General features: G+C 38.6%; 2 non-coding genes across 2 annotated transcripts; both read right to left on the bottom strand.

Moving 5' to 3' along the window:
* Positions 1–7,400: 7,400 nt before the first annotated feature.
* On the bottom strand, positions 7,401–7,506 carry LOC141644663 (small nucleolar RNA R71). The gene has a single exon (XR_012544275.1). It is a non-coding gene; the product is annotated as a small nucleolar RNA R71 (small nucleolar RNA).
* A 711-nt stretch (positions 7,507–8,217) lies between these two features.
* Positions 8,218–8,324, bottom strand: LOC141645108 (small nucleolar RNA R71). The gene has a single exon (XR_012544698.1). It is a non-coding gene; the product is annotated as a small nucleolar RNA R71 (small nucleolar RNA).
* Positions 8,325–15,877: the final 7,553 nt, after the last annotated feature.

The raw sequence follows: 15,877 nt of genomic DNA, 5'->3' as shown, positions 1-15,877 counted from the left end.
GACTTGATATATAAGCATGGTTCCTCGACCGATCGAGTGAAACCATACTCTTTTATCACCTGGTCGAAACGATGATTCCAACTCCGAGAAGCTTGCTTAAGTCCATAAATGGAACGCTTAAGCTTGCACACTTTCTTAGGATTTTCAGGATCTATGAAACCTTCGGGTTGTACCATGTACAATTCCTCCTCCAAATATCCGTTTAAGAAGGCGGTTTTCACATCCATTTGCCAAATTTCATAGTCATGAAAAGCGGCAATCGCTAAGATTATCCGAATGGAACGCAGCATAACTACGGGTGCAAAAATTTCATCATAATGCAATCCGTGCACTTGAGTGAAACCTTTTGCCACTAGTCGTGCTTTATAGGTATCTGGTTGCCCGTCTACAGAATGCTTTATTTTGTAAAGCCATTTGCACTGCAGAGGTCGTACCTTGTTAGGTAAATCAACAAGATTACATACGTCATTCTCATACATGGAGTCCATCTCGGATTGCATGGCTTCAAGCCATAGCTTTGAGTCGGAACAGGTCTAGGCACCTTTATAGGTAGTGGGTTCATTACTCTCTAAGAGCAAAACGTCATTTTCCTCTACCATACCAATGTATCTGTCTGGAGGATTAGAGACTCTACCTGACCTCCTAGGTTCCTGAGGAATATTAACCGTATCATCAGTTGAAGGAACAACTTCCTCCATCTGTTCCTCGGTTGTTGGTTCTTGAACCTCCGACAGCTCGAAGGTTCTATTACTTGACTTGTTCTCGAGAAATTATTTCTCTAAGAACTCTGCACTAGCCGCAACAAAAACTCGATGTTCGGTAGGCGAATAGAAGTAATGACCAAACATTCCTTTTGGATAACCAATAAAGTATGTCTTGACCGACCGCGGGCCGAGCTTATCCTCGTGTCTCCACTTGACATAAGACTCGCAGCCCCAAACCCGAATAAAGGACAAGTTAGGGACCGTTCCCTTCCACAATTCATATGGAGTCTTGTCGACAGCTTTAGACGGACTTCGGTTAAGTTTAAGAGCAGCTGACAAAAGAGCAAAGCCCCATAATGAATCAGGTACTACCGTGTGACTCATCATGGATCGAACCATATCAAGTAGTGTTCGATTTCTCCGTTCGGACACACCATTTAATTGAGGTGTTCCAGGTGGAGTTAACTGTAAAACTATTCCACAGTCTTTAAGGTGTTGATCAAACTCATTTGAAAGATATTCGCCACCCCGATCTGAACGGAGTGCTTTAACCTTTCTTCCCAGTTGGTTCTCAACCTTGTTCTAGTATTCCTTGAATTTTTCAAAGGACTCACTTTTATACTTCATTAAGTAGACATATCTGTATCTACTCAAATCGTCCGTGAAAGTGATAAAATATCTATAGCCATCTCTAGCGGTGATTGGCATAGGTCCACATACATCAGTATGTATGAGTCCTAATAGGTCACTAGCGCGCATTCCAACACCTTTGAAGGAAATTCGAGTCATTTTGCCGATAAGACATGATTCACACGTGCCAAAAGTATAAAAATCGAATGGGGGAATAGTCCCATTCTCGATGAGTTTCTTTACACGTTTTTCGTTTATGTGTCCCATTCGACAATGCCATAGATAAGTTTGATCTTTGTCACCAACCTTTAATTTCTTATTATTCACATGTAATATATCTGTGATTTGATCTAAGATGTAAATTCCATTCATGGAAACTGCTTTGCCATAAACCATTTCATTAAAAGAGAAAATACAGCTATTGTCCTTTATTGAAAATGAAAAACCGTCTTTATCAAGTACGGAAACAGAAATAATATTCTTAGATAAACTGGGTACATAGTAACATTTATATAAATATAACTCAAAACCACTCGGGAGTTGGATTACGTATGTTCCCTTTGAGACTGCAGCAACTCGTGCTCCATTCCCGACTCGTAGGTCCACATCACCCTTTGCGAGAGGTGTGATGTTTTTTAGGCCCTGCAAATGATTACACAGATGAGAATCACAACCAGTATCAAGTACCCAAGTTCCGAAACTTGCATGGTTAATCTCAATCATATGAATATAAGATGACATACCAACAGGAGTGACGCGGCTTGCTTTTATGTCCTCACGGTACACGGGACAGTTCCTCCTCCAATGTCCAGTCTTGTGACAATGGTGGCATTCAAAGTTACCGTCATTGCTCTTTGCCTTGCCTAGTGAGCCACTAGTCTCACCAGGCCCACTCTTACCATTTCCTGACTTTTTAAACTTTGGCTTTCCTACAGTTAGGTCATCGTGAGCTTTTCCCTTACCCTTTTTCTTGTTGGAAATCATGAGAACATCTTGCTTCATGCTCCCACTCAATTTCATATCCTTCTCGGTCTGTACGAGAAGTGAGTGTAGCTCATGAGGACTTTTCTTCATGTCATTCATGTAGTAATTTGCCCTGAAAAGGGCAAAACCATCATGAAGTGAATGAAGCATACGGTCAATGACTATGCTCTCACTAATTTTGCAATCCAGTGCCTCCAGTTTCTCGACATTCTCAATCATATTAAGAATGTGTGGGCTAACCGGTTGGCCCTTCTGGAGTTTCGCATCAAAGAAGCGACAGGTATGCTCATAAGTAACGATTCTCGGTGCTTTTGAGAATTCATTAGTGAGCGTGGTGAAAATCTTGTTTACACCTTGGGCAATGAAGCGTCTTTGCAAATTGGTTTCCATTGCAAAAATGAGTACGTTCTTTATCGCACCCGCTTCCATAACGAAGTCACTATAAACAATTGACTCGTTAGCTCTTGCATTGGGGCCTGGGTTTGGCGGTATTGGCTCAGTTAAGTACTTGAGCTTACCGTCAGCAATGGCAGCATTCCATAATGATGCCTCCCAGTCCGCAAAGTTGGACCCGTCATTCTTCAGTCGTGTGAACTGATTCATGTGGTCCATGAAAGCTTTAAGCCAGGACTCGCGTCCAAGTGTGGCACTTGGCATAGGGATATCATTATTTCCAGCCATTTGTTGTAAGCAGTATTATCAAAATAAAACGTATTCTACACTGCGAAAAGAAGAAAAATATAATAAGCATACTCATCGTTATGATTTAAGTCTAATGTAATACTGTTATAACGCGAAGACTCAAGCATTTATACAATTGACCTTCCTCAAGAATTATATAAATGATCCCAAGACTCAATTATCTGTAAATTGATAAGCCAACCTTTTGGCTAATTCTACTTTTAGAATTCTTGGTTGATAAATTTCTGTAAATTCTATCTATAGTCCATCACAATCTCGAGAAACTCTTCGGATTATAATGTTGAGGTAAACTAAGTCAACACAAACTACTTACCCAACGTAGAAGGGGTCATATGGAGAGTAAGGTCCTATATGCCTACCGACGAAGAAGGGATTCATAGCTGTTTGGCCTATAAAGACTAGTCTCAATTTCAGTTTTAGAGGAAGATCCCATCAACTTTATTTTAATTCATTTTAAGTGAACTAATATCTAGCATTCGTGAATGAATAAACTAAGATGATGGCTTAAAAAGTGTGACATCTTTATGTCCATGATAAATAACATCCAAACTATATGAGTCAATTTTCATGCATATAAGTAGTAGGTGGTTTGGTTTAGGCGGAATATGATGCACTAATTATGAAGCGAAGAAAAGCAATAAGAATGGAAAAACGTAAAACAAAATAAAGTCCTAGTGTGGCCTATCTACCAAAATGAACATAAATACAACTTTGGAATCCTTCCTAGGACCCGAGAAGCTTGTCTTGATGTTCCATCTTGGTCCATGTAGTGGGAGTGAGCAATCCAATCTCCATTTTCAGTCTTCTCAAAATTACAATAAAAATTACAAAATAAACCTATTTACATTCTAATTTCAAAACCATAATACTTAAAGAAAACCAAAAGGAGATACGAGATCTCAAAATTACATTAAAATTATGTTTCCATCATTACGAAAACATAATTAACTAAGGCCACACTAGGTATTACAAATTACAACCGATTGCAAAAATACGTAAATAAACCATTCAACAAAACATTCAACTAAATAAAAATGCATCAACTATAAATTAATCATTAAAGACATAATTCCTTTATTATGTAGAGTAATTTATCCAAACCACCTATTTAAATGATCAAATTATGTGACAATTCCTCAATTACTCACAATAATTCCAATCTTAATACATATTAATCTTGTAATATGAATTAATCCAACATTATTTTAAACTCTTTAAAATAATTAGGTATCTTAAATTTGTGAACTATTTCACAACAAACTATCATACATTATTGAAATAATATATAATAATTATTGGCCAAAACACAACAACAAAAGAAAAAAACAGAAAATTTTTTTTCTTAAAAATGCTCACGGCATTTCAGCAAAAAAACGAAAAAAACGGTTTTTTTTTCTTGTGCTCTCGGCCTTTTGCAAAAATAAAAAAAACAACCCTTTTTTTTTCTGCTCACGGCTTTCAGCCAAAAAAAAACAAAAACAGGTTTTTTTTTTCTTTCGGCATTAAGCCCTAAAAGTCGAAAAAACATATTTTTTAAGATGAACAAATTTGTTTAATGTTGCTACTAGAACAAGATTGGCATAATCATCAACATTTAAATTAATGAATCATGATCCTTAAACAACAATTTAACATCATGTGTGCCAAAAACTATATAGCAAAAACAAATAATCATCATTAATCAAAACAATTCCATTTACATTTCAATTTAATTTTCATTAAATCAAAACATCTACAAATTTATCATATTATCATCTTAACTAATTAAAACAACAATATGAATAAATCAAAATGGAAACAAAGCATGAAAAACAAGATCCATCTCGGCAAAACAAAAAGATTGATTCGGCAAAAAAAAATTAATTCGGCCGAATGATATTTTTTTTTCTCAAATTTTTTGTTTGAATTCATTTATGAAAATCAGATAAAATAATTTTGTGGCCTATGCTCTGATACCACTTGTGGGAAATATCGGTATACTTCCTCTAGAAATTTTCGGATTATAACGAAATTATAATAATGAAAAAACTAGTCATAAAGGAATTTGCAAAAACAAAAGTATAGAGATAAGAATCAACCTTTGGTCCTAGCAATTTGGCCTAAGAACAATATCGAAATCGATATTTTCCTAATCGTTGCACCCAAAATGCTATGAGAAATGCCTCTTTTCTTTGCTAGAATAGATCCCTAAAATTCTTAATTAATTTTTAGGGTTTTTGTTTTTTGTGATGTGAGAAATTAGGTCAAAAGGAATGAGAGAAATGATCTCTCTTTTGCCTCTCTTAAACCGTCCAAATGGGAGTGATAAGGGGAAGATATTTTCTTCCTCTTTTTACTCTTATTTCGGTTTTCACCAACCACAAAAATAAGGAGAAAATCTTCTTATTTTGGTTGTTCTAAAAATGTATAAAATGTGTATTATATTAATTGTCAATTATGTCGACATGTATTAATAAGTCCACACGCACTGTGGTTTGTAGTCGATTTATTAATACCGGTCTGTCAACATTTTATTATGACAATATCGCATAATATATACATTAACTATAAATATAATATATTTATAATTTGCTAATTAAACATAACTGGTTACGTTTAATTACGAATTAACATCTTAATTCGTTTAAGCTAACATTATATACATTAATTAAATATAACAGTTTATATTCAATATACGAATTAACGGTTAATTCGTCTTAGCTAATATTATTTAATTATATTAAATAATCGTCTCATCATCACATTGACTAACTGTTTAGTCAAATACATGAACTAACCTTTTAGTCATATAAGGCATCAATGTGATTATATCTTCATACAATCACATCTGTCAAACACATCCTTTAGGTGTGACTTTTAGGGACCAGTTGATCACCGCCATCAGTATGATAATAACGTCAAACTTCTAGCAAGCCAACCGTTATTAAGTAAACGTTAATTAACTGATAAAATACTAAGTATACCCTTGTGAACCTATAAGAGATTTATATACGTTATCACACTAATTGTGGAGGACACAAGCTCCAACAATGTTTTTATAGTTTATTTGCTTGCTTGTTGTGATCTCAACTTATGCACATGTTATGTTTGATGAAATGCGAGCCTATGAATCCTTGCATTTTTTACCCATCACCTACCTTTTCAATGAGACTTGTAAGACATAAACCAACCCGAGTCTCATTAGACCATGCATATAGTTGAGTAGGGAGGATTAAGTCGACTTGTACGTGTTGTACAATCTAATCGATTCGGCGCTGTGACCCAAACCTTCCTAGGATTGTAAGATATAAACCAACTCGATCCATCACAACAACAATTGCTTGCTTATAATTTGAGAATATGTTTGTATGATCAATTCCCATGAATCCCCTATGACCCCATGACACCCTAGTGCTTTTAATCAATTGTTTACATCTCTTTTTAATTATCTTGCTTGTTTACTTTTATTGCTATTTAGTTTAGTGATCTTCTCATCTCAACCCCAAATCGTGACACCCCTAGACACCGCTACTTGCAATCGAAAATCCTACATCAATACCCGTCCCTTGGGATCCGACCTTTACTTGCCTCTTTACTAATAGTAGAGTTGTTTGTGAAGTTTTAAATATTGTTTCGGTCTAGGTGCTCCTAACGACAAGTAACCGAAAATTAAGCTCCAAGTGAGTTTCCGACCAAAAATGGCGCCGTTGCCGGGGACGGTGTTAACTTGATTTGATTTTCCTAGATTGTTATTAGTTGTGTCTTTCTTTGCCCTTGGGAATTAAAACCCCTCAAGGTTTGTTCTAATTATTTTCAAGTTGTTTGATATTTTGCATGTCTAGAAGATCACAAGGTCACTTGTTACCCATTGATCACGAAATTGAAAGGACTTTGACAAACAATAGAAGACTTGCTAGAGGTATTGGTGAGGTTGTAGATATTCAACCAAACACTATTGAGTTCGTCAACCCTTTTGCAAGAGAAGGTGAGGAGAACCCAACACAAAATCCAACACAAAATCAACCCACAATGCCTAAATTTTCATCACAATCCGTACCAACCGAGGAGAACCTACCCAATGGTACTCCCACACCACAACACTTAACCGGAAATTTCATTGCAAAATCCGCATTTATCCAATTAGTCAAAAGAAGCCAATTTGGAGGGATGCCTAGTGAAGACCCTCACTCTCACATGGAAACGTTTTGTGACTATTGTGATGCGATTTCACAAACCGGTGTGACTCAAGACCAAATTCGATGGGTCTTATTTCCTTTTTCTCTAATTGGCACCGCAAAACAATGGTTGAAGAGCCTTGATAAGGCTACTCTTGGAATTGACTCTTGGAAGAAGTTGGCTCTAGCTTTCTACAAAAAATTCTACCCTCCGGAAAAGACTAACATGCTAAGAGCTCAAATTACGGGTTTTAAGCAAAGGGATGAAGAATCTTTGTATGAAGCTTAGGAGCGATTCAAAGGAATTTGTCGCTCATGTCCTCATCATGGATGGCGCCGTTGCCGGGGAGGCAATTGTTTAAAATTATTAGTTGTTTTATTTTTAGTCTTTTCTCAGTTTAAGGGACATCTGTTCCTTAAACTCTTCTTATATTCTACTTGTAGTTTCTTCTTATGCACAGGTCACAGGGTGGTGAATTACTACCGTTCAATCCTGAGATTGAGAAGACTTTGCGTGAGTTAAGACGATCATCTAGAGTATTGCCGACAGAGGAAGAGCTGAGTACTCTGTCCAGTTACTACGAGAACGCTTTATTTGAGGAGGATCCACCTTCATCTCCGGTTTCTACTTCATCAGCTGAGACCGTCACATCTCCAGATATGGCTGAAGAAGCGAGTATAGCCAGTCACTCTGAGCCGACAGCTGAGAATCTCTATAAGGGATTCGCATTACCAGGGACGGATAGAAAATTCGAGCCAAAACCGTCTTATATTAACTTGGTTGAGAGGAACCAATTTGGGGGAGCTGCAAATGAAGATGCAGCCAAACATATGGAGACATTCATTGATTACTGTTGTTCCATACCCCCCCACCAACCGGTGTGACCCAGGACCAGGTGAAGGAGACTATGTTCATATTCTCACTTCGTGATGCTGCAAGGGAATGGTACCGAGACCTGGATCGAGCTGTTAATGAGATAACTGACTGGAAGTCGCTGGCCCTAGCATTCTACAAGAAATATTTCTCTGCCTCGAAGACGAATGCCATTAGAGCTCAGATCACGAGCTTTAAACAGGGTCCTGATGAGAATTTCCATGAGGCGTGGGTCCGTTTCAAGAAGCTGGTGCGAACTATTCCGCACCATGGGTTCGAGAAATGGAGCCTATGCAATCAATTTTATAATGGGCTTTATGACGATCAGAGGGCTATCCTGGATGCGGCAGCTAATGGCAGATTCCAGGAGAATGTTGGAGAAACTAAGGGGTGGAAAATTATTGATGATTTGGCCACCCATAAAGCTGAGTATGGAAATTCCAGGGGAAATCAAAGGAGAGCTGTTGAATCCCCTTCTGTAGCTGCATTAGAGGCTCTTACGGCGAGATTTGATAAGTACGAGTTGGGAGGAGCTTCAAAAGGAGGGATTTATCAAGTGAATGTTGTGTCCGACGGTCCTTTCGTCTGCAAAAGATGTGGAGCTGAGGGACATGTTTCAGATTTTTGTCCTAATCCCTATGAGTCTTGTGCTGCTTTTCAACATTATAGGCAGACAAATACTTATTTTGAGCCAAATGTCCATCCAAACTTGAGGTGGAGTAGCCAAAATGTCCAAAATCCGACTCCACCGCCACAGTAGCAGCAGCAACAGAATTATGTGCCCGCTCATAAGCAGCAGCAGCCATACCAAAAGCCTCCATATGTTCCTCCGCATCAACAGCAGCAGTCCCATGGCTCCGATTTAGCCGAGTTGAAAAATTTGTTGCTGAAAGAGTCTCAAGCTAGAGAAGTCGGGATGAAAATGTTGGAGAGCCAAATTGCTCAATTGGCTAGCAAAAGTGCAACTCGAGCTCCGGGGCATTTACCGTCACAGCCGGATCAAAAAGAGACCCTAAATGCTATCACTTTGAGGAGTGGGTCTACACTCGATGGGCCCGCTATGGTTGAGGATGTCACTGAAAAAGGTGAGGCGGAACCGAGCAAGAAAAAGGCCGTGGTGAACAGTGGCAAGAAAAAGACGTTTGCCAGGTATGTCAGTCGATCGACTGACATACCCGGGCGATCGACTGAAACGCGAAACAAAACAGCTTCTGGTCCTGTAGAAGTCAGTCGATCGACTGACATACATGGTCGATCGACTGACTGCGCTGCTGATGGTGAATCTTTTCGTCCTACAATGCCAGACAACTTGAGGGATCACTTGTTTCGGGGTACCACGACTCCGAAATTATTGAGGGAAGACCCAAATGGTGATGGGTCAGTCCCGGTTCCAAAGTACGACCCGATGACGATTAATGGCTCATTCTTGAGACGGTCTGAAGAAGGGTCAAGCTACAATAAAGACAAGGTAGTGGATTTTCAGCCTAAGTCCACTGACGCGGGTATGCGAGATTTAGAGGAGAGGGCTAAGTTACTTTTTACAGCCCCTTATCCAGAGAGATTGGTGCCGACAAAGGAACAGGTATCATTTAATAAATTTGAGAATGTTATCCGTAGCTTAAATGTACAAGTTCCTTTTCTTGAATTGGTTAATCAAGTGCCTGCTTACATGAAATTTATGAAGCAACTTTTGTCTAAAAAGAAGTCACTTGAGACTGTGCAATCTGTCGCACTAACTGAGGAGTCTTGTTCTTATTTGACCCATACTGCACCTCATAAGCTAGAGGACCCATGTAGCTTTTCCGTTTCTTGTAATATTGGTACCTTCTCAATTGAGAACGCATTATGTGACCTAGGAGCTAGCATTAGCGTTATGCCTTTGAGTCTTGCTAGGAAGTTGAAATTGACTAGGTTTGCAGTCACTAACATGACAGTACAGATGGCTGATCGATCTGCGGTCCAGCCAATAGGAGTCTTGGAAGACATTCCTGTGCAAATAGGAAAGTTCTTTTTCCCAGTTGACTTCGTCGTGTTAGATATGCCCGAGGATGCTCACATACCTATCATTCTGGGTAGACCATTTCTGCACACTGCTGGTGCAATTATAGATGTTGGCTCAGGGACATTGACCTTCAAAGTAGGAAAACATTCCATTGTCTTTGCCCAGACAGCTAAGAAGAAAGACCCTATGTGGCCAGTCACTTGTAATACGGTTTCTGAAAAGAAATCTTATTTTGTGCTTTCTGACATGCCTGTCTCTATGCCTATTTCTGCTGTAACACCTCCGCCCCAGATTGAGAGCAAATTGGAGGAAGATTTTTCTGTTTTGGATGTTACAGGAGCTGGTTTGGGGAAGGAAGAGCCGCATGTTGCTCCAGCTGTGAAAGAGGCGGCCTAGGATGTCTTAGCTATGGCACTGATGAGGAGCCTGACGAGGAGCCAGTCAAGGTGACGGAATCCGACTTAGATTTTAATGAGTCAGAAGAGGTCATTTATTGGGGAGATGCTGAAGCTGTTGATCCGTTGAGTTCTGCGGCTATTGAAGTTGATAGGAGTGCAGCTGAGAAGATGAGCACTGTAGAGGCTACTTCTTGTAGCCAGAAGTCGAGCAAGTGGGCCATTCCGTGGCCGTTCTTGATCAACTATTTGTTGATCAAATGCTTTTTCAAAAAACTTTCATTTTATTGCTTTCGTTAGACTCTTTTTTTATTGCTTTGTGTGCGCGAGACTTCGCATTTTAATAAGTTTGCTTAAGATTTTAAACAATTTAGACTTTTATATTGGGTTTTGCGCAATTTTGGGCGCGTTATTATGTGTTTTTGCAGGTTTATAGACCATGTTGGCTCAATTTATTGAGCTAATTCGAAGAAAAACAGAACTTACAGCAGGTTTTCCAGTCGATCGACTGCCTCCTATGGTCGATCGACTGAGCTGCGAATTCAGGAGCTTGTTCTGTTCACTGTCGGTCGATCGACCGGGTGATGTGGTCGATCGACCGCCCAGTATTTCTTTGTACTGTTTTCGATCATTTCCCTGCTGTGTTTGATCGATTTGCGGAGTTGAGGGAGTCTTTTCTCCACTTTATTCTCCGACTCATTTCTGTTTTCTTCCGTTCCTTTATTTTACACATAATTTGCGTTTAATAAATTGTTTTCTCGGATTATGCGCGGTACTTTTCTGTCTTTTCAGGTACCTATGGTAGCACTGCTGGCTACTGAAACCTCCTAGCTCACGCTGGTTTGGGGAGGTTTCCTTTTGCTGCGCTTAAAGTCTTGTGAGTTTCCGAGCCTTTACTTCATGTCTTGTTTAATTAATTTAACGCAAATTCCCATTTTCCCTTTTATTTCATTACAAGATTTTGCACAATGCGGACATTGTGTGATTTGGTTTGGGGAAGGGTTTTGCGTCGCATTTGCATTGTTTTATTGCATTTCAGTTGCACGTTTACATTTTTTGCTTGCATTGTTATTTAATTTCTCCATATATACAAAAATTCAAAAAAAAAATCTGAAAAATTTCAAAAAAATTTAATAAAATATCACGTTTATTTTAGCATATAGGTTGAGTCGGAACGGTAGTATTTCAATGATGACATTGCATTTTCATTTGTTTTTGCCTAAGCCTTGCTAATTGACATGTTATTAGTAGAATCATATGCATAGTCTACGAGTTTTCGGTACATTTCTTGCTGAACTTGAGACTTGACTTATATTTTTGGCAAACTACTTATATATTCTGAGGTTTAGAGCCTATAAATGGTGACATCTATGACCAGTTCATCTAGGATGTGATTAGTCGCTCCTTATGAGACATGTTACATAAATTTGTATAAATATGAACTTAATCTGCTTAATACCTGCATGCATTCGGTTTGTGGTTTTTTGACACATGTGGAAGAGGTTTCCTTTATTCATTTTACCCATGAGCCCCTCATAGCCAAAAATAGCCTTTTGTCCCTTTTACTACATCCTATATTCAACCTGCCTTTGTCAAGCTAGTAGTATTAGTCTTTGGGAATGTTCTTATTATTTTTGGTTGCATATGCTCTTATTGAGATGATGTTGGATAAAAAGAATGAAGGAGGAAAAAGAATTGAAAAAAGAAAGAAAAAGGAAAAAAAAAGAAGAAAAATGATTCGAAAAAAGAGAAAAAAAAAAGCGTGTTGTACTGTAGAGGGCTGTCGATCGACTGGCCATATTGGTCGATCGACTGAAGCCCGAGAAAAGAGAAAATAAAATCACATGGTTGGAGTTTTGATCAGTTGGTGATTTTATTCCCATGTTTTATTATTATCATTTGGGGAATTACAATTATATCGGAGATTGTGAGATTTGTGCTTGCTATTAGCACCGTTTCGATTGAAATTTTGAGCAAGAAGTTGGATGTTGCCATATGGTTTTGTTTAGATACTAGCGTGATCACCTATACCTCCACATTCCCATAATTGTTTTAGCCTCTTCTTACCCATACCTCACATATCCATATTTACCTCGGCATGTGTCATGGTCATTTGTTTGGTTGGAGTGCATATGTATGGTTGTAGAGATTATTTTCATATTAGACTGCAAGCATGTTCTTATAGGTCGTAGTTAGGTGAGTGTCACTACAAAATGAATTCTTTCTATCTTATACATTATTCACCTATGCTTATGAGTGAGTTGAGCGACCCGTGAGAGTCCATAATGATAAGTCTCTATAGTTGACGGTTCAGCAGTTTTTAATGACTACATAACTCGTTTGTATGATTCATATTGCTAATTGATTGTTAGTTGTTGCATTAAATTGGTTTAGGCTTTACAGTTTGCATTTCGCTCTGAGATTGAACTCGTTCCATTAGGTTTTAGGATCAAGTCTAGTTCTTGCTTGGGGACAAGCAAGGGTTTGGTTTGGGGAAGTTTGATGCGTGTCCTAAATATGATGTTTTACACCCTATTTCACACGCATTTCAGAGCTCATTTGTGTAGTTTAAGCTACCATTTTCCCTATTTCCGTCTACTTTCGTATTTTTGTATATTATTGCAGAAATGTGAAGAATCCAGCGGAAATCAAGCCGAATCCGTCCCCGAGTACCTTGCATTGCATTTGACATGAAGTATTTACACAAGGAAAAGCTTGGTGCGTATTTCGAGGCTTGAAAGGCAACTTTATGAAGAATTAGAAGCGAACTACCAGCTATAGTGGTCGATCGACTGCTGCCCATGGTCGATCGACCAGAGCACGAAGATCAGAGGCCACTGTTCAGCGATAGTCAGTCGATCGACTGGTCATAGTGGTCGATCGACCATTACACGAGCTGACGCGCAAATTAAAGAAATAGAACGAGAATCCCGAAGCCCATTGTATATTAGGTTTTTAGAATAAGGTTACGTTGATCTATCTATTTAACGTAACCCTCTCTATTCTGGAAAGCATTCAGTTTCAGTTATCATTCAGTTTATAGGGAAATACTTAGGGTTTTAATATTAATCTTATCATTCAATACAATTTACTTTAGTTCATGCTTTGGAATTCATCCTCCTGATTTCATTCGGTAATTCAAGCTCTTTAATTTCAGTTTCGTTACTTCCATTCGTTTATAGTTTAGAATTGCTAGAGTAGTTTCCCAAAGCCAATTTATCGTCTCATGTTATTTGCTTGTTTAGTAAATTTAATCATGAATTCAGTATCTTCATTCATTAATCTTGTTGTTGTTTTTATCGTAAACATGAGTAGCTAAATATTCTGTGCTAGGATGTAGGGAATCTGTAGAAGTAGGCGGCATAGAATAGTGGACCTGAAATCGCGCCATGGTCGATCGACCGCACACCCTGGTCGATCGACCGGCCACGTGAGTTTTGCTTCGTTTTAATTAATTTAATTCCTTTGTTTGACGAATCGAGTGCACGCGACTAGTTGAATGCCTAGGAATTGACCGACCCAATAAGATCGAAAGATAGGGGAAGGAAATAGACTGCCTAATTAAGACGACTAAATTAATGAGATCGAGAGATAAGTTAATTTAGGTATTTAAAAATCACTTTTCAGGACGAAAGTTAGCATTAGTGATATTAGGGACCCGTAGCTAGATCGAAAGATGCTACCTGTTAAGAATGGACCGAGAGGACTTCTTATTTTCCCGTCTGACGTGATTGTTTTAGACCTACCTAGTTTACTGCCGCCGAAACTACAGTGAACCGACCATCCTAGTACCCTTTTAATATCTGATTTCATACATTTCTTTAGTTTTCTTTTAATTTCTTTGTCATTAGTATAGACCAACTCAAAACAAACCCCCATACATTTGTGACTTTGGACTAAAATCAGACGACTATTAATTGCATCGCCTCTCTGTGGTTCGACCCTGACTGCCACTAGATATAGTAGTAGTTTGGAATTATAAATTTAACTTTGGTGCACACAACGACATGCATCAAATTTTGGGGAGTGGTTCTTGGTACAACAATTTTGGAATGGTCTTTATGAAGACTCAAGAAACATTCTCAACATGGGATCAAATGGTATGTTCACCGAAGTTGACGATAATCAAACTTGGAACAAGATTGAGGAAATGGCGGTCCATAACTCACAATATAGTAGACCTCGCAAGGCTATTAGAGGAGGAAAGCATGAAGTGGACTCTATTACTCAATTGGGTGCTCAACTTAGTGCTCATATTGATACCATTAACTTGAAGTTTGAGAAGGCTATGGCTAAACTTGAAGAAGCCTCAAAATCACCAAAGCATCATGTTAATGCCATGGTAGCATCTTCATCAATCCCAAGTGGGATATGTGAGAATTGTGGAACTTTGGGACATGACCAAAGTGAATATAGGGGGACAAATGAACAAGTGAATGCTTTTCAAGCATACAAGAGTGGTACCCTTTATTCCAATTATTATAATGAAAACACCAAATTCCACCCAAATCTCTCATACAAAAGCCAAAATGTTCAAAACCCTCAACCAACATACACCCCACCTCCCATGAGAAACCAAAACCAAAGACCCTTTTTCAACCAAAACCAAGGTTACCAAAATCAAACTCCATACAATCAACAAAATGACCAAGGTTTTGATGTTCAAAAAGCGGTCCTCCAAATGCAAAAGAATCAACAAGAATTTTTTACTCAAATGCAAAAAGATAGTCAAGCAAAGGACATCACCATCAACAATATCCTAGCTCACACAAAAATGTTGGAAACTCAATTAACCCAACTAGCATCTTCAAACTCTCAAAGACAAAAGGGGCAATTACCACCTCAAGGTAATCCCCCAAGACATGAAACGGTTAGTTCCATTCACTTGAGGAGTGGTACGAGATATGAAGGACCAAAGAAGCAAGTTGAGGATGAAGTTGTGGAAGCTAGTGACAAAGAAGAAGTTGTGCAAAACTCTAAGGAAGGAGAACCAACAAAAGAAGAAGTTTCAAATAAAAGTGAAGAAAAGGCCAAGGAGAAGGAGCCCATTGTGATTAGACTTCCATTCCCAAGTCTTCAAGCTAAAGCCTAAGTTTGATGACCAACTTGGAAAATTTATGGGAATTGTGAAGAATTTGGAAGTCTCGATTCCTTTCACGGAATTGATCAATCACGTGCCGGCCTATGCAAAGTACATGAAGGACATCCTTACGAAAAAGAAGTCGATCCGGAAGCTTGAAACTATCTCCTTCACTAAGGTGAGTAGTGCAATCCTTCAAGGGAGTTCACCTCCGAAACTTAAAGACCCGGGAAGCTTCTCAATACCGTGTACCATTGGCGACACCATGATCAACAAGGCTTTGTGTGATCTAGGAGCAAGCGTGAGTGTTATGCCGTATTCGGTTAGTAAAAGGCTAGGGATGTGGGGTAAT

Source organism: Silene latifolia, chromosome 2, assembly GCF_048544455.1.
Source record: "Silene latifolia isolate original U9 population chromosome 2, ASM4854445v1, whole genome shotgun sequence".
Classification (NCBI taxonomy): domain Eukaryota; kingdom Viridiplantae; phylum Streptophyta; class Magnoliopsida; order Caryophyllales; family Caryophyllaceae; genus Silene; species Silene latifolia.
Note: the sequence above shows the minus strand (reverse complement) of the source record. Positions and strands in the feature narration are given on the sequence as shown.